At 38.3% G+C, this 18,491-nt stretch overlaps 1 protein-coding gene and 1 long non-coding RNA gene across 3 annotated transcripts in view; one reads left to right on the forward strand and one right to left on the reverse strand.

Annotated features, from left to right (window-relative positions):
* Positions 1-13,712, reverse strand: part of LOC112610831 — a 51,839-nt gene extending 38,127 nt beyond the window's left edge. Inside the window, exons 1-2 of the long non-coding RNA XR_003116495.1 lie at positions 13,504-13,712; positions 7,944-8,039 (exon numbers count right to left, since the gene is read on the reverse strand). This is a non-coding gene — a long non-coding RNA (uncharacterized LOC112610831). The remainder of the gene's footprint in view (positions 1-7,943; positions 8,040-13,503) is intronic.
* Positions 1-18,491, forward strand: part of CLDN10 (claudin 10) — a 138,078-nt gene that overhangs the window by 79,983 nt on the left and 39,604 nt on the right. The window lies entirely within an intron of this gene.

Here is an 18,491-nt window from a genome sequence, read left to right on the forward strand (position 1 = left end):
AGGCAGGCGCATTATGAGGTCAGGAGACCGAGACCATCCTCACCAACATAGTGAACCCCGTCTCTACTAAAAATACTAAAATTAGCTGGGCGTAGTGGCACGCGCCTGTAGTCCCAGCTAGTTAGGAGGCTGAGGCAGGAGAATCATTTAAACCTGGGAGGCGGAGATTGCAGTGAGCTGAGATGGCACCACTGCGCTCCAGCCTGGGTGACAGAGCGAGACTCCGTCTCAAAAAAAAAAAAAAAAAAAATGGATGGATGCATCTACATTGAAATTCAATGAATTTTTATGTGTTGACTTTGGATCTAGCAAACTTGCTAAACTAATATTAATACTAATAATTTATCAGTAGATTCTCTTGGATTTTCTATACCTACAATCATATATAATTTGTGAGTTTCAATAATTTCATTTCTTCCTTCCCAATTCTTACACCATTTGTTTCTTTTTCTTGCCTACAACACTGGCTAGGCCACGGTACAATTTGAAAAGAAGTGACAGTAGTAGGCATCCTTGTTTTGTTCCTGATTTCAAAAGAAAAATTTCAATGTTTTATCAATAAGTATAAGGTTTGCTTTGGGGATATGTATCTACCTTTCATCAGATTCATAGAGTTCCTCTCTGTCCTTCTTTAATAAGATTTTTATAAATCATGAGTGGGAGTCAAATTTTATTCAATGTTTTTTTGTCATCTATTGGGATGGTCATATTATTTCTCTCTTTTAATCTGTTACTGTGATGAATTCATTGGTTGATTTTCTAATATTAAACTAAACTTTGCAATGTCAACTAAACCCAGCCTGATATCGCAGTGAGCCGAGATCGCCACTGTACTCCAGCCTGGGCAACAGAACAAGACTCTGCCTCAAAACAACAAAAAAAAGACTGATGTTATTTCTTCTTTAAATATTTGGTAGTTCTTACCAGTAAACCCATCTGGACCTAGAGGTTTTGTTTTGTTTTGTTTTAATGGAAAAGATTTAAATTGCCTCTCTCGGTTATGAATTGTTAGAGGACTATTTCATTTTTCTATTTCTTCTTGTGTTCGTTTTGGTGTATTGTAATTTGGGGAATAAATTTGTCCATTTTTTTCTAAATTTTTTTATTTATTGTCCATAAGTAATTCATGAATCTTGTTTCTTTCTTCAATGACTGCAGGATCTATACTGATACCTCCTTTTTCTTTCATGATACCATTTGTTTGTGCTGCTTCTTTTCTTTTTCTTTTTTTACTCAGTCTCACCAGAAGTTTATCAGTCAATGTCTTCAAAGAGACAACTTTTAGCTTTCTTGATGTTCTCTGTTTCCTGTTTCATGAAGGCTTGCTTTACTATTTCTTTGGTTTTAATTTGCTATTCTTTTTCTGTTTATTTGAGATCATGCTTGGGTGATGAATTCTTATTCTTCTCTTTTAAAATATACATTTTATGGTTATAAATTTCCTCTAAATACTGCTTCACTTGCATTCCATGAGTTTTAATGTCTTATATTTTTATTATCATGCAGCATAAAATTTATTCTAAATTTTATAATTTCTTTTTTGACAACTGATTTTTATAACTGTTTTCAAATAGGTAAGATTTTTCTATTACATTTTTCTCATAAATGTCTAGCTTGATTTTATTGCAGTCAGAAAACATACTCTGATTCTAACTCATTGAAATTTATTGAGATCTGTTTTTGTGACCTAGCATACAAAGTAAATGTTCCATGGGTGCTTAATTAAAACTGTGATTCTTGGGTGAAGTATAGCCATCCAGAAGGTAAAGTTTGCTGGTAGTGTTTCTCAAGCCTTATATATCCTTACTGAGTTTTTAGATTGTACACTAAAGCCCCCCATTATGGTTGTAGATTTTTCTGTCTCCTCTAGTACTTAGGTCAATTTCACCTTATTTTTTTGAGGCAATTTTGTTAGGTATATACTAATTTAGAATTTTTATATATTACTAATGAACTGGGTTTTAAAAAATCATTATAAATGACTCTCTTTAACTGTGTGATGATGTTTTTTGCCCTAAGTAGTTTGTCTAATATTAATAGACATCAGTCTTATTTTAGGTAGCATTCACATTATACATCTTTTTCATTTTTTATCTATCAACTTTTCTGTATCTTCATGTTTTTGTTTTGTCTCCTGGGTTTTGTTTTTTATTTTTTATCCAGCCTGAAAATCTTTGACTTTAGTTCTTTGCCCTTAGGAACATTTAGTTCATTGACATCTAATATATTTATGACAATAATTTGTATTTAAGTTTACTATGTTTTCACCCTCTTTTTGTCCCATACATTTTATACTCCTTTTTCACTCCTTTCTTTCCTTCTTTTGTATTCATTTGCTTATTAGTCTATCTTTTTTTGTTGTTAATTTAGAATTTATACTCTTTTTTTTTTTTTTTTTTTTTTTTTGAGACAGAGTCTCGCTCTGTCGCCCAGGCTGGAGTGCAGTGGCCGGATCTCAGCTCACTGCAAGCTCCGCTTCCTGGGTTTACGCCATTCTCCTGGCTCAGCCTCCCGAGTAGCTGGGACTACAGGCGCCGCCACCTCGCCTGGCTAGTTTTTTGTATTATTTTTAGTAAAGACGGGGTTTCACCGTGTTAGCCAGGATGGTCTCGATCTCCTGACCTCGTGATCCGCCCGTCTCAGCCTCCCAAAGTGCTGGGATTACAGGCTTGAGCCACCGCGCCCGGCTAGAATTTATACTCTTTTACTAGTCTCTTAGTTGTTCCCCTAGAGTACAACTGACTTATTGATTCTAATGCTAAATGGTACTATCACTCTCACGGTGAACCAAAATAAATCTCAGAATACTTTGATTTCATTTACTCTCAGCTTGACCTACATGTAATTCTTGTAAATGTTAATTCTATATGTATTTTAAATCACATAAGGAATTGTTACTGTTTAATGTTATTATTGTCCGTTTAAGTTTACTCACACATTTGCTATTTTCATTGTCCTTCCTGCATCTTCAACTTTACTTGTGGGATTATTTTCTTTTACCTGAAAAGATCAGGTAAATATTTGCCATTTATTTCCTTTGATGTGGATCTACTGATAGCCAATTATCTCAACATTCATTTGTCTGCAAATATTTTTTATTTTATATACATTCTTCTTTTTTAGAGATAGGGTCTCATTATGTGGCCCAGACTATTTTCAGCCTCATGGCCTTAAGTGATTCTCCTGCCTCAGCCTCCTGAGTAGCTGAGATTATAGGAGTAAGCCACCAATGCTCGGCTTATTTACATTTTTGAAAGATATGTTATTGCATGATTTCTCGACTTTGGCGCACTTTATTTTTTTGGCCAGATAACTGTTGTTGGGGCTGTCTTGTGCATTGTAGGACATTTAGCAGTTTCCTTGACTTCTACACATGAGATGACAGTATCACTTCCCTTCTAGGTTGTGTCAACTAACAATATCTCCTGGGGAACAAAATTACCTTAGTTGGGAACAACTGGTCTACCGAATGTAGAATTCTAATTTCATGTAACATGTTTAAGATATAATTTCATTGTCCTCTGGCTTTCACTATATGTCCAACTTTTGGTCTTAGGTACTTTGACTGGCTTTTTTTTTTTTTTTTTTTTTTTGAGATGGAGTCTTGCTCTGCTTTGACTGGCTTTTAACATTTTTATCTTTGACTTTGATATTCTGTTTTGTCACAATGATGGCTATAGTTGTGAATTTTTCTTTATTTGGTTTGGAATTTGTTGAGCTTCTTGAGTTTATGAATGAGGCCTTTCATAAGTTTTGAAAAGCAGTCATTAACTCTGTTTTTCTACTTAATTATTTTGAGATCTACGTCACATAAAATTTACCACTTTAAAGTGTATTAGTCAGTGGCTTTTAGTATATTCCTATGTTGTGCAACCAACATCATGGAATTGTGTAATATGTGGTCTTTGTGTCTGGGTTCTTTCAATTAATATAATGCTTTCAAAATTCATTCATGTTGTAGCATGTAATTTCATTCCCTTTTTGGTTAAATTATATTCCGTTGTATGGAAATACCACATTTCGTTTATCCATTTATCAGTTTATAGAAATTGAGGTTATTTCCACCTTTGGACTATTGTGAATAATGCTGCTAAGAACATTCATATACAAGTTTTTGTGTGAACATGTATTTTCAATTACCTTGCATATATACCAATAAGATAATAATTGCTGAGTCATATAGTAATTCTAGGTTTAACTTTTTGAGAACCTGCCAGACTCTTTTCCGCAGTGGCTGCATCATTTTACATTTTCACTAGCAATATATGAGGGTTCTAATTTCTCCACATTCTCCCCAACATTTGCTATTTTGTACTCTTTTATTATTTATTTATTTATTTATTTATTTGAGACAGAGTTTCACTCTTGTTGCCCAGGCTGGAGTGCAATGGCGAGATCTCGGTTCAACGCAATCTCCACCTCCCGGGTTCACGCAATTCTCCTGCCTCAGCCTCCTGACTAGCTGGGATTACAGGCGTGCACCACAATGCCCTGCTAATTTTGTATTTTTAGTAGAGATGGGATTTCTCCATGTTGGTCAGGCTGGTCTTGAACTCCTGACCTCAGGTGATCGCCTGCCTTGGCCTCCCAAAGTGCTGGGATTACAGGCATAAGCCACCACTCCTGGCCTATTTTGTACTCTTTTAAATTAAAGCCATCTTAGTGTGTTTGAAATGGTAACTCATTATTATTTTGATTTGCCTTTTCCTAATGACTAACGACGTTGAACATCTTTTCATATGTTTTTTGGCTATTTATGTATCTTCTTTGGAGAAATGTCTATTCAAGTCCCTTTTCCATTACTAAATTGGGTTATTTGGTTTTTTATTATTGAGTTGAAAGAGTTCTTGATATATTCTGGACACTAGATCCTTATCATATTTGCAAATATCTTTTTCCCATTCTGTAGGTTGTCTACTAACCCCAAATGAGATGTAAGTGAGCAACAAATAAATCTTCATTGTTTTTTGTTTTTGTTTTTGTGAGACAGAGTCTTTCTCTATCGCCCAGGCTGGAGTACAGTGGTGTAATCTCGGCTCACTGCAACCTCCACCTGGTTCAAGCTATTCTCATGCCTTAGCCTCCAGAGTAGCTGGGATTACAGGCATGCCCCGCCGCGCCCAGCTAGTTTTTGTATTTTTAGAAGAGACCAGGTTTCGCCATATTGGCCAGGCTGGCCTTGAACTCCTGGCCTCAAGTGATCCGCCCACCTCATCCTCTCAGAGTGCTGGGATTACAGGGATGAGCCATCATGCCCATCCCAACTCTCACTGTTGGAAGCCACTGAGATTCTCGGGCTGTTATTGATTGCAGAATAACCTTATTAAAATTGACTAAACAACTTGCATCTAGCTTTGTGCACCTGCACTTTCCCATGCAGCGAGGATTTCTCCTCACTGATTCTGGGTCTATAAATCCTCCTATTAGGATGTTGGATCTCCTGGATCATTCCTTTATATTCCTTGTCTTTCTCTTCTATTTTCTAAGTCTCAATGTTTTCGCACCTCTTTCTGGAAGATATTGTTAACTTTGTCTTCCAAACCTACCATTGTGTTTTTATTTCTACTGTGATTTTTTTAATTTCCAAGAGAGTGTTTGTGTGCCTCCTCTGAATGTTCTTTAGCTGTTCTTATCTCATAGATGCAATATTTTCTTTTGTTTCTGTGAAAATGTTAATTATAATTGTTAGATTTTTTTTCTCCCCACCTAGGGTTTTCTCCACGTTAGTTGTTACAAGTTACTTTGTTCGTTCATTTGACTTCTCTGTTGGAAATTTCTTCAACTGTCTGCCAGTCAGTTCTTCAGCATGGGCATTGAAGAATTCATTAGCAGCTCTGAGATTGTAGGTGGACTTGTCCACTGAGGCTCACAGTGGATGTCTGTAGTGAGCCATTTTACTAGGGAAACTCCAAAGTCAGTACCTTTAAGTTGTTCCTTATGAACCTGTCCATTCTCTAGAGATGGATCTTTCAGTCAGTCTCTTGTATACAGAGTTTAGTCCGGGCTGCCAATGTTTTGTGTTTTGAGAACCAAATGTAGAAAAATGGCAAGAAGGGACCAGCCTGGACAACATGGTGAAACTCCGCCTCTACTAAAAATACAAAAATTAACCGGGTTTGATGGTAGGCACCTGGAATCTCAGCTATTCAGGAGGCTGAGGCAGCAGAATCACTTGAACTGGGAGGTGGAAGTTGCAGTGAACCAATATTGCGTCATTGCACTCCAGTCTGGGCAACAAGAGTGAAACTCCATCTCAAATAAATGAATAAATAAAAATGTTGAGAAGGAAAGGAGAGCTGTCTTTAGCATTTAGTGTAAAATTTTCAGTTAATCACACTATTTTAATAATGAAACTCCCTTCTTCATTTGGAACAGGTGTTCCCCAGTTCAACAACCAAAATTTCATCCACCCCAGAGTATACTTCCAGCTTTCTGTTCAGGTGAGGAGGGAGGATTTGCTCCCATTGAGCAGAGCTGAGTAGGAAATATGCATGTCAAACTTCTTCTAAATGGACTTTCAACAAATCCTCCTGTTTTAGACCCATTTTTCCCACCTTCTTCTAAAGCTTCCAGGGGTCTGCTAATTGTGGCAGTTCTACAATAAAATTTGGGTTGTTTCTTGGTTTTCCTTATTGCCAATTTAGGGTCAGACCTCTCAGTTCTGTTAGGCAGCTTACCATCCATGAATGTTATTTTCAGCTTTCATAAAAGAAACGTTATGTTCTTGTTTGCCTCCTTTTTATTCTTGATGGTTTTAAGCAATAATTTTTAAGAAATCCATTTACTGTCTTTTTAATAAAATTTCATGAGGAAACAAATACAAATGTGTGTGTCTCCTACCCTTAACCAGAAGTCCACCTTCTTCTCTCTTTAAAATTCTGATATAGAAAAAACAAAAACAGGCCAGGAATGGTGGCTCACGCCTGTAATCCCAGCACGTTGGGAGACTGAGGCAGGTAGATCACCTGAGGTCAGGAGTTCAAGACCAGCCTGGGAAACATGGTGAACTTCATGTCTACAAAAAAATACAAAAATTAGCCAGGCATGATGGTGAGTGCCTGTAATCCCAGCTACTCAGGAGGCTGAGGCGGGAGAATCACTTGAACCCGGGAGCCGGAGGTTGCAGTGAGCTGAGATCACACCATTGCACTCCAGCCTAAGCAACAGAGCGAGACTCCATCTCGAAAACAACAACAACAACAACAACAAAAATAAACAAAATTAAAAAAAGTCTGTGGCCAGTATATATCATCTTATGGTGAAATATCATTCTATGCATCCAAAGGCAGAGCGTGTCAGCTATAGCCATTCATTCTAACAGGAGTGTGACATTTGTAGGGGAAAGTTTTTTGCTATTTGACTGCTATCATGGAATTGGATGTATGCTGAACCATTGACCTCTAAGATTGGTGGCAACCTGGAGACTTCCTGATTCTAGGGTCTGTGCTGTGATCTGACCGCATGTTTTCTGGCTACCTCAAGTAGTTGTTTCCATGCTTTGTTCAACTCTTTTTCCTTTGCCTGTGTGACTGACTGTATCTGTCTCTATAATGCCACCATATGCAAGTTGATATGGTTTGGCTGTGTCCTCACCCAATTCTCTTCTTGAATTGTAGCTCCCATAATTCCCATGTGTTGTGAGAGGGACCCTGTAGGAGACAATTGAATCATAGGGTAGTTTCCCCCATACTGTTCTTGTGGTAGTGAATAAGTCTCATGAGATTTGATGGTTTTATAAGGGGTTTCCCCTTTCACTTGGTTCTCATTCTGTCTTGCCTACCACCATGTATGATGTGCCTTTTGCCTTCCACCATGAATGTGAGGCCTCCCCAGCCATGTGGAACTGAGAATCCATTAAACCTCTTTTTCTTTATAAATTACCCAGTCTCGGGTATGTCTTTATCATCAGTGTGAAAACGGACTAATACACAAGTGAATCATACATTTTGGTGTCAGATATTTCTTGCTTTTCCCATATAGTATAGCAAAGAAGGACATCAGCTAGAGGAAGCAAAGAACTAGATGGATGATCCAACCATCTGCCAAAAGATAAATTCAAATAAGGTATCAGTAACAAGTAAGATCAAACAGAAATAAACCAGATGATTCCTTCTCCTGCAAGACTGATAGCCATATTGAGTAAAGCTAAGGAAAGGCAGAATGTCATGTATGGAACTCATGGCAGCAGAAACAAGTACAGACACCACGGCAAAGCCCCTGAAGGAGATCTGACTGCATTAATGAGCCATTTTATTCAATGGGTAGTTAGCAATAAAAAAAAAAGTTTATTCAATAAGTTGGCAACACCAAGTTAAAGAGAGAAGTTAGGTAGGTCATTAAGACACCACAGTCACTAATATTTAGAGCTTGAACACAGTATGAATTGGTTGTCTACAGAGAGTTAGAAAAGGTGCCAAGACACATAACTGAGTGATGGTCAATCAAGGGTGTTTTGTTTCTTTCTGAAACAAAGCTGGGAACAATGTTTTCGTTGTTGTTGTTGTTGCTGTTGTTGTTGTTTTTAATGTAGAACTGGTTGGGTCAGTAAGATATTGCTGCCCACGTCTAGCATTTTTTCTAAGATTTTTGTCTTAATATCATATGGAGGCATGCTGTTACCTGTAAATTTACCTATAAATTTCTAAATGTAAAAGAAATCCTCAAAATAATCAGAAGAAAATTCAACAGATACTATTGAGATCTCTTTTTGCTCTGTTGATCAATTTATTTCTTCAGTCAGTAAGTTAGTGGTGCTTTCTTTTCCTTTGGCAGTGTTTCGTCAGATCTTCTGGAATACTTCTACTTAGGAGTAAGATTTCTAACTAATTAAAGTGAATAAACACGTTTCTTTCAAAAGAATGTACTGCGTTACATAGAAAACAGGGCTTGAAAGGAATTGTTAAGAACCATTAGCCTTATTAATATGTTATTTTTTTTTTTGGTGCTGTCAAGGGCATTGGGAACTTCAGTCCTTTGCAGTAGAATTCTTAGCTTCTAGGTAAGCCTGCCTCTAGACTGGAATAATTTAGTCACTTGACTTTCCTGTAACTCTTATTATTTTTGGCTTCATGAGGTAGTATTCATGCAGAAGTGGTCCTTTTTCACTCCCCAAAAGTCTTTTGTAGGACACTGATAATCTCTTTTGTTTCCCTACTCCTCTACATGAAGTGTGCAAAAATCTCTGGTCATATCCAGAATTTTAATACAAATAAGTAGGTTACAGTTAATATTCCAATTTTGCTTTTTTCCCCAAATAATTTAGGGTTTAACATTGTTATTTCTTGGGTTATCAGGAGATAGCTCTCCCTTGAAACTAGCTTATTAGATGTGAACAGTTGGTACTGCTTTTTAACAATTCTGGTGAGGAAAACATTGTAAATTATCCTAGAGTCAAATGCGATCTAATTATTATAGGAGGTCACTTTTACTACTTAAAACATTGAGTTGATTATATTTAAATCAAAAAAGATATTAAAGGTGAATAAATGTCACATGTTAAAACCTCAAGCCACATGCATATAAAGCTTTTTAGTGCCCACAAACACCAACGAAAGTGTGTGATTAGGTTCCCATTTTCATGCACCTGTATTTGTTTTCTCTTGATTCACCTAACCACTTTGACAGGAGAGAAATGGGGAGAGGGAGCAGCTTCAAAAAGTTTCTACAGTGCACCATGAGATATTTAAATTCATCTCACAGAATCCATTTCCCGTGCACTGAAAGCCCTGCGACATTTCCAGAACTGCTGTTTACTTTGGGATGTAGAGATGTAAAAATTTTTTGTGTTTAAACCACAACATTTATGAGTGGCATGAGACAAAGACTCATGGCAGGTTGTAAGTGGTTGGGCAATCCCTGCCGGAAGGAAACTGGCTATTGAATTACTGGACTCAAGAGCAGGCAAATCCATCTGGGTTGGCAAGCCCAGGGAAGGCTGCCAAGAAGGACTTAGAACCAGTCTTCGCCCTTCCCTGCCTGAGTATACTCATCGAAAGGATCCTGTGTGTCTATCTTCATTAGGGCAAAGAGCTCAAATCCCAAATTTCATAAAGGAGAATGCCAATGCTATGGTCACAAGCTTTTACACAAAGAAAAATACCTGCTACATAGACATTCAAGGAAAACATCTTGTGTTTATCAATACCTTGTGCTTATGTTTTTTATTTTATCCATATGTTTTCATAAAGTATGGCCCTGAAATTCACTGATCTTTACAATACCTTATTATAATAGCAACAGTCTAAGAACTATTTTCTTTCTTTACAATTAAAAAATAAAAGATGAAATTAACTTACCTAAGTTTATATACTGAGTTCCTTCCTAGAAACCTCTCTAGCCCTTCAATCGTATTAGCCTCCAATGAGAAGAAACTGATCTTTTTTTTTTTTTTTTTTTTTTTTTGAAACGGAGTCTCACTCTGTCACCCAAGCTGGAGTGCAGTGGTGCAATCTCGGCTCACTCAGCCTCCCGGGTTCAAGCAATTCTCCTGCCTCAGTCTCCTGAGTAGCTGGGACTACAGGCATGTGCCACCACATCCGGCTTATTTTTTGTATTTTTAGTAAAGATGGGGTTTCACCATGTTAGCCAGGATGGTCTCGATCTCCTGACCTCATGATCTGCCCACCTCAGCCTCCCAAAGTGCTGAGATTACAGGTGTGAGCCACCACACCCGAATGATCATCTTTCTTAAATAACAAAATATAGTAGACTTTAAATTAGGATATAATGGCAGTAACATAATTTTTTATTTTGCATTTTTAAGGCCAACTTAATTTTCAAGTAAGGATTCCAATGCATTTGATTAGCGAGATGAAAGTTATATCGCTGAAAGAGAAAGAAACTGATTCATATTTTAAAGAAGTCATAGGGCATCAATTTTTCTAGTAGGCAGTCAAAAGTCATTATATCCTCATTATTAAATTCTTATCCAGATCTCAGGATGACAGGATGTAAAATTTAAATTAAAAGAAGGAAACTTTTGGATGTTGATTGCTCAGTATTTCCTTTTTTTTTTTTTTTTTTGAGACGGAGTCTCACTCTGTCACCCAGGCTGGAGTGCAGTGGCGCAATCTTAGCTCACTTCAACGTCCACCTCCTGGGTTCAAGCGATTCTCCTGCCTCAGCCTCTCAAGTAACTGAGACTACAGGCACCCACCACCATGCCTGGCTATTTTTTTTTTTTTTTTTTTTTTGTATTTTTAGTAGAGACAGGGTTTCACTATGTTGGCCAGGCTGCTCTCGAACTCCTGACCTCATGATCCACCCATCTCAGCCTCCCAAAGTGCTGGGATTACAGGCATGAGCCACCGCGCCCAGCTAGTTATTTACATTTGTAAAAAGATAGAGGAATAGATCTGCGCTTACACATGCATTTGATTTTCCACAAAGGCACCAAAACAATCCAACAGGAATTTAAACAAATGGTGCTAAAGTAGCCAGAGAGCCATATGGAAAAATGAATCTAACCCCTGATTCATACCAAACAATAGTTAGAGATGGATCACAGGCCACATAAAAAACAGCTAAAATCAAAGGGTTTTAAATGAAAATACAGGAGAATATCATCATGACTTGGGGGTAGGCAAAGGTTTCATAAGATAGGTCATAAAAGGCCAGGCGCGGTGGCTCACGCCTGTAATCCCAGCACTTTGGGAGGCCAAGATGGGCGGATCACAAGGTCAGGAGATCAAGACCAGCCTGGCCAACACAGTGAAACCCCGTCTCTATTAAAAATACAAAAAATTAGCCAGGCGTGGTGGCGGGCACCTGTAGTCCCAGCTACTTGGGAGGCTGAGGCAGGAGAATTGCTTGAACCCAGGAGGCAGAGCTTGCAGTGAGCCGAGATGGCACCATTGCGCGCCAGCCTGGGGAACAGAGCGAGACTCCATCTCAAAAAAAAAAAAAAAAAAAAAAGGTCATAAAAAAGCAATAACCATAAGAGAAAAAATTTTTTATATATTAGACTTCATCAACATTTAAAACTTCTGCTCATCAAAAGATGCCTTTGAGAAAATAGGCAAGCCACACACTGAGAGAACGCATTCACTAAGAATATATCTGATAAAGGCCTGGTATAGAAGGAGCTCCTACAATAACAAAGAAACAACTCAGTAGAAAAGGAGCAAAGAATTTGAACAGGCACTTCACAAAAGAAGGTATTTGAATGGGCAATAAGCACACGAAACAGTGCTCAACATCATGAAGTTATCAGGGAAATGAAAATTAAAATCACAGTAAGATATCATTGAATACCTATAAGAATGGCTAAAATAAGAGACTGATAACATCAAACCTTGGCAAGAATGTACAGTACCTGAAAGTTTCACACATGGTTAGTGGGAATGTAAAATAGTACACTTTGCAAAATGGTCAGGTTATTTCTTATAAAACTAAACATACACTTACCCTCCCACCCAGTAATTCTGATCCTAGATATTTACCCATGATGACATGTTCACAAAAAAACCTGTACAAGAATGTTCATAGCAGCTTTATTTGCCCAAAACCCAAAACTGGAAATAGCTCACATGTTAATCTGCAGAAAAATGGATAAACAAACTGTGATATCTTCAGATACTGGAACTCGACTCAGAAAAAAAAAAAAAAAAAGACATGAACTACTTATATATGCATCAACATAGATGAGTCTTAAAATATACTGAATGAAAGAAGCCTTATACGAAAGAGTGCATGCTATTTGATTCTATCTAGATAAAGTTCTAGAATAGATAAAACTAGTCTACTGTGGAAAACATGAGAACAATGAGGGGAGTGGGTTCGACTGGTAAGGAGTATGAGAGAACTTTCTAGAAAGATAATAAGTGTTTCATTTACACAGATGTATGCATTTGTCAAAAGTCAGTGAATATACACTTAAGATTTATACATTTCATTTTATGTAATTTTTACATCAAAAGAAAAATTAAATATCTAGCTAGTGATATGCTTGCTGAAGGATTTAGGAGAAATTGTACTGAGGCCTGCAATTTATTTTAAAATATTCCCAAAAAAAAAAAAAAAAAAGCCAAAAACGATGGATAGAGGGAGGGAGGGGGGAAGAAGAGAGACAGAGAGAGCGAGAGAGCAAAGCAAATAAAATGTTTATGGTAGAATGTAGGGGTTGGGTATGATATACGGGGTGTTTACTGTAAAATTCAACATTGCTATATATTTATAAAGTTTTATGAGAAAATGCTGGGGAAAACGAAAGTAGATTTTTAGAAGAAAGAACCAGTTTTCAATAATCTTTAGATCTAACACTCCCATAATACATTTGACAGAATTATTTTCCAATGGGACTATTTGATAATAAATTACTAATTTGTTCAATCCATTAAAAAAATAAATCATGCTGGTATCTTGAGTCTCTTCTAGTAAATCTATGGGTATAAGAAGGTGGAGGGGAAAACCTGTAGGTCAAATAAATTAGGAAGTATTCATTGAGCTTTTACTATCTGCCTACCCTGTGGGATACAGAGACATCGAGACTTAGTTAGATCTTACCTGCAGGGGCCACACTCTCACTGGGCAGCCATGAAGAATGAAGCAAAGGTCAGGCCTGCGGGCAATGCAGGGTAAGGATGAGGACCCACATGCTCAGCAGCACCTTCAAGGCCCCAACCCTGCTTCTCCCCTCCACTCTGATCTTCTCTCTTGCTCCCGCCACAGGTCCTTCTACCCAGACTTCTGGCTCTGTCTGCCAGACTCTCCTCCCTGGCACCAGGCTTGAGTATTCTGCCTCATTCACTAAGCCTCGGCCCTCACCCGTTTCCTCAGGGACATGCTCCCTGACCCAGAGCAGAGATCACGTTCTTTGTTATACCGTTTCAGAGTACAGTAGTCCTTTATGAGACAGCGTTTGATTCAGTTTATAATTACATGGTCACTGAGGGATCGTTTGGGTAATGTGTGTCTCCCCTACTAGATTTTCAGCTCCATGAGAAAAAGAACTGCATTTCCTTTTTAATTCTCATTACATCCTCAGCAATTTAGCAGCATCTGCTATGTAGAAGGTTATATATGAAAACACACAGAAAGCATTGGGTGTTTTTTTTTTCCTTTAAATAGGAAAGAAAACAAAGAAGAAAACATGGTTATAACCATATGAAGCTACTGCCAGGACAGTATGTTAATAAAATAAAATTAAGAAAAGATTTATTAAAATCAAAAGAGGAAAAATATTTGTAGAATTATAAAATCTTATAATTGGGAAGGGATATTGTGGGTCATCTGGTCCACCTAAGCTTAACTGTACTCCTGTCAAATTTACGAATATCTTTAGTAGATATCTTTAATTATTTTACATTTTTAAAAATAGCTTTTTATATCAAACTGTTAAAAATTTGAAAAACCAAATCAATTCTTCATCTTCAGAAACTGATTATTATATAAAGCATTTAGTATAATGTATGATTCACAGTGATAGTTATAATAACTACTATTAGTAGGAGTATTACCAGGAAACCTCTAAGTTGTAGTGCATTATTTTGATAGGAACTTGGGTTTTGGATCATTTAAATAAAAAAGGGGGGGATTAAATTATAACTCTGCCTCTAAATGGCAATACATCTTTGAGCAATTTGCCTAATATCTCCAAACTTCAGGGTTTTTTTTTCTCCTGGCATTCAATAAACGGTAGCTAATCATGGTTATAATGTAACAACAGCAGTGAGGATGAATACGAATCTGTGTTTATTCTCAAAGCGCTCACAGCTCAGCAGGGACGTGGATAGAAATTCCGATTCTGCGCAGTAAATGCAGCAATGGAAGCATGCCACCAGGAATGAGAGAGTGACTCTCAGGCCTGGTCTGCTGGGGGAGGAAAGAGTTTTGTTTAAAAAGTAATTAAAAGGAATTCTCCAGGCTAATTAAGCAAAAAAACATCCTGGGTGGAAGAACACTGCCATGCGTGCTTGCTATGATCCAGCAGAGTATTCCAAGGTGGGGCATGGCAGGAGATGGGCTGAAGATCCTGGGATACCTTTCATGTCATGATAAAATATGCGGATTTGATGCTGCAGGTAGTGAGGAGCCCGTGAAGGGTTTTAAAGTGGTAGAGAAACAATAAGGCTTATCTTTTAGGAAAATCAGCTGGGGAGTCATATTAGAAGGAGTGAGCCCTGGGGCAGGAAGACCAGTCAGGCTAGTGGATGGAAGAGGTGATGAGGGTCTGAACTGGCAAGAGTAGTGTGGGCCTAGAGAGGTGAGAATGACTCATGGCAGTTCAGAAAGACTGTCAACAAGATTGAGTGATGAAGAGTACAGAGGGAAGAGAGCCATCCAAGATGACTCAGGAAGACTCATAACTTGCTTGGCAGACTGAGTGGGTAGACAAACAAATATGGTTCATGGTTCAGTGGAGAAAATATAGAAGGGAGCTGTGGGGGAGGTGGGGGTGAGAGGTTTAGTTGTAGACCTAATTGAGATCTCTATACCTGTGAGCCACCCGGAGAAAGGAGAAGATGTCCCATAGGCAGGTCCTGGAAATCAGAAGAACTGATTCTGTGTCAGAGAATCCCATTATGGAGCCACCAGTTGGTTCAGGGAAAGAGCGTGATGTGAAAAGGGATTAGTGCCAAGTATAGAATGCTGGGGATACCAGCCCATGAGGAAACATGGAGACGAATTGTGGAACAGGCAGAGAAATCTAGGCAAGAATGGGGCTATGGAAGTCAAAAGAAGAAAATATTGCACAAAGAAGGAACTGAGCAACTATGTAAAAGGTACAGAGAAAACAAGATAAAGCATGGGGTCTGTTCACTAAATCAGGTAGCACAAAACCACTTGTCTCTTTTGCCTATGATGTTTCAGTGGAAAGGGAAAGATAGCAAAGATGGCAGTGGATGGAGAAGTAGATGGATGGTGGACAGAGAGACTGTGATACTGTAATAGACAAGTCTATTGAGATGGTCAGTTAAAAAACAAAAATGAAGAATATGTTTAAAATGTCCCCCATGATATCTTTAAATACATTTGTGCATTTTCCTAATTTGGAAAAAAACAAAACAAAACAAAACAGTCCTTAATATCTGCTTCATCCAAGCAGAAAGATCACCTGAGGTCAGGAGTTCAAGACCAACCTAGCCACATGGTGAAACTCTGTCTCTACTAAAAATACAAAAATTAGCTGGGCATGGTGACACACACCTGTAATCCCAACTACTGGGGAGGCTGACACAGGAGAATCGCTTGAACCCAGGAGGTGGAGGTTGCAGTAAGCCGAGATCACGCCACTGCACTCCAGCCCGGGCGACAGAGCAAGACTCTGTCTCAAAAAAAGAAAAAAGAAAAATCACCCACGGGACAATTTATCCTTACCCATACAAAACTTACAGCCTCAAGAGGAAGATGAGCTTGGACCACTGTTTTCTAGAGAAAATTGGTCCTAAAAATCATTACTTTGTAATGATTGGCACAGTTTCCCAACATATCTTGATTAAAAGAAAATGATAGATTCCTAATTTGAGGCCCTTCATAGTGCCATCTTTGCGTCACAGTTGCAAAATCTTCACCTTCTAGTTCTGTTAATGTTGGCTTTGCAATGTCCTCACACCTGTCCTTTCTCGTCCTTTCCCACGGTCCTTACAATAAAACTGTTTATTTTTAAACAACTACATGCCTTTTTTTAAAAAGTTCACATTGAAATGTCTTAACAATCGTTATCCGAAAGAGGGCGCAAATTTCTCATGAAATATAGTGCAGTATTTTACAACATGTCTTTGCTGCTAGTGGTATTTAAATTTCACAGCTGCGGTAATTTAATGCAGAAACAGTAATCCTGCGGCATGTGCATGTGAATTCTGTTCTGTTGTGTGTGTGCTAATTAAGAGCCTTTTGCTTCTTCAGAGGAGTTTCAGAGAAGAGCTAAGCCTTGCTGAAGTTAAGAAGTAAGTTGAAGCTAACATTTTTCTATTCTGGGTAGCCAAATCAAATTAAGATAGAATATTTTAAAATTAAACATTAAGTGGGTGGGGAAAAAAAACCTCTCTGTTTACAATCTTCTAATTTTAGGATGTATTTCCATTCTACCACAGATTAAAGAATGCCTAATGAAGTTAATATAATTCAGACTTTGTGTGGGGTTGGTTAATAGCTAATCAGTTTCAGCAGGGGGGGTTGTTGGTTTTTTGTTTTGTTGCCAGAGCTGGAAACATTCATAATTCAATGAATGCCCAGTATGCACAGCTCTTCTTGCATACAGGAGGCAGTATGAATTGCGAACAGAGGGAATCAAGTGGATTCCGGTCTCAGCTATTCCTTTAGCTTGAGTCCCACCATAATTTGTGTACGTTTTCTGATGGGGACAATATGCCAAAGTGGTGCTGAAGTAGAACTGGGTGTCACAAATATGAACTGTGCAAATGGAAGGAAGTGCAAAGAGGAAACCATTTTTGAATGGTAGTAATGTACCACAAGTCTCCGTTACTGAACAGAAATTCATTTAACCGAATTCTGTACTTGAAATATATAGATTAGGGCACAACTTCACTCCACAGAACGGCATTTCCAAATCTGAAGTCCTGTGCTTATTCTTGCTTCTGTAACTGGCTTGGATTCCAAATTCCAGGGTTTTCATCACACCTACCTGCCTGGTAATTTGCTGGGGTGCGGTAGCCATGAACTACTCGTGAGTAACACTCACTCACCTGTAATTCGGATTGGCTTCCGACCCTAAAAGTGAAACCAATTATAAGTAGAGAATCCCTGAAACTTTAGCTGCCAATTGATTAGCACTGGTGGCTATCAACTAGAACCGAAAACTACATTCTCCAGTGGCAACATACAAACAGCACTAAATGAGGGCAAATGCAGAGCTACATTCATAGTCCCTTTATATGTACCAGTCTAAAACGACATTGCCAAGTAGATCTGCAGAAATTTTTGATAGAGAACCAACATGACAACAAGAGCCAAGCATTATTTCCAGCTTTCATTTGATTACAAATCTGCGACCCATTGACTTTTTTTTTTGAGACGAGTCTCTCTCTATTGCCCAGGCTGGAGTGCAGTAGCAGAATCTTGTCTCACTGCAACCTCCGCCTCCTGGGTTCAGGCGATTCTCCTGCCTCAGCCTCCAGAGTAGCTGGCACTACAGGTGCCCACCACCACGCCCAGCTAGTTTTTTTTGTATTTTTAGTTTCACTATATTGGCCAGGCTGGTCTCGAACTCCTGACTTCATGATCCACCCACCTTAGCCTCCCAAAGTGCTGGGATTACAGGCGTGAACCACCTCACGCAGCCAACAAACAGTTTCTATGAATTACCAACGAGCATTCATACCTCCTCTCCATATATGATGATAGAGTGATATCAATTGATTCATCATATTGGTTTCCACTTGTCAGTGGCCAAACCTACCTTCATCGTGCACCCCATGCGGCTGCAAGGTCAATGTGTGTGTTCGCTCTGAAATCCTCACACTGCATCTTGGCCAGCTTCCTCTTTTCCTGACTATAAGATCTGATCTCTTCTTCTATAGGGTGGAGTCTGG

This window comes from Theropithecus gelada, chromosome 17, assembly GCF_003255815.1.
Source record: "Theropithecus gelada isolate Dixy chromosome 17, Tgel_1.0, whole genome shotgun sequence".
Lineage (NCBI taxonomy): Eukaryota > Metazoa > Chordata > Mammalia > Primates > Cercopithecidae > Theropithecus > Theropithecus gelada.